The following is a 1,228-nucleotide window of genomic DNA, read 5'->3' on the forward strand; positions in this document are numbered from 1 at the left end:
CAGGAAAAAAAAAAAAAAAAGGGAAAAGGAAGCAGCGTGTAGCTTCCTGTGGTCTGAACTGGGGACTTGGGAGGGGAGGGGCAGGAGCATCGGAGAAGTTCATGGGTGTCACCTCAGGAGGGACTCTGGGGGCCACAGGCACAGTGGAGCAGGAAAGACCTGGGAGAGGCCTACAGTGGCTGGAGTTTGCTGGGGTCACACAGGGACCCGGCGGAGCCATGCAGGGGCGGGGCCCCAACCTTTCCCTGCCACCCTTGGATGCTTCTGGTTGGACCGAGGCCCCCGGGGGGACCCAGGCTCCTCCGGGCCAGCTCTCCACCTGCTGCCCCAGTCACTGTCCACCAAGGGCCAACCGCATATCCCTAGGTCCCTGGCCCTGCTCCGGACCCCTTCCTGCCCCTCTGGTGGCCATACTGGGCCCCTTGGAGGCTGGGGTACGCAGGGAGCCCTCCATACGTGGTCCCAGCCCCCACCCCAGATGTGACACACCCCTGGCAATCAGACTGAGGGTGAGGGTGCGGGGAACATGCCGAGGCCATCAACTGAAGTGTGAGCTGCGGCCTCTGCTCTGGCCTGGGAGCTGTGGGGGAGCCTGGGGACAGCCCACAGGTCTGGCTGGGCTGAGGACCTGCAGGACCCGGCATGTCCACTCCCTGTGCATCCGAGGCCGTCGCTGAGCATCCCCCTCCGTCACCCATCCACTACATTCCTTGCCCCCTTGGCCCCTGCACTGCCCAGTCCTGGGCCCCAGAATGACCTCCTTGAGAACTGACCCAGCTGAGTGTCCATCCCGTGCTCTGACCAGCACAAGCTTCTTTCTCCATTCCGAAGGCAGCCCTGCCCGACTCTGGGCTTACACAGGCCAGCACCCCTGCCTGGCCCTTCCTTCAGCCCAGCGCCACCCGTTTGTTCTGCTCCATGGACTCAGCGTCTGGAAGGCGCTCCCAACTCTAACGGCACCGCCACCACGGGGGGCTGGGTGAGGGGTCACGGGGGAGGGACCGCAAACTCACTGGGGCAGCGGGTGGCACAGGTGTGCTCTGGGCAGCCTCAAGCCCGGCCCTGCCTGTCCTTCTAGATGGTGGGCAGGGCAAACAACTGCCCAAGGCCTGGCACACGCCTGGAGCACCATGTGGTGTCATGTGCTTGGAATGGCGGGAGACGCACGGGCCAGGACCTGAGCCAGTTTAAGCATCGAGGACTCCCGTGAACACCGGGCGCCACTGGA

The sequence above is a fragment of the Panthera pardus genome, unplaced genomic scaffold, assembly GCF_024362965.1.
Source record: "Panthera pardus isolate Hobbes unplaced genomic scaffold, ASM2436296v1 HiC_scaffold_8, whole genome shotgun sequence".
NCBI classification, from domain to species: domain Eukaryota; kingdom Metazoa; phylum Chordata; class Mammalia; order Carnivora; family Felidae; genus Panthera; species Panthera pardus.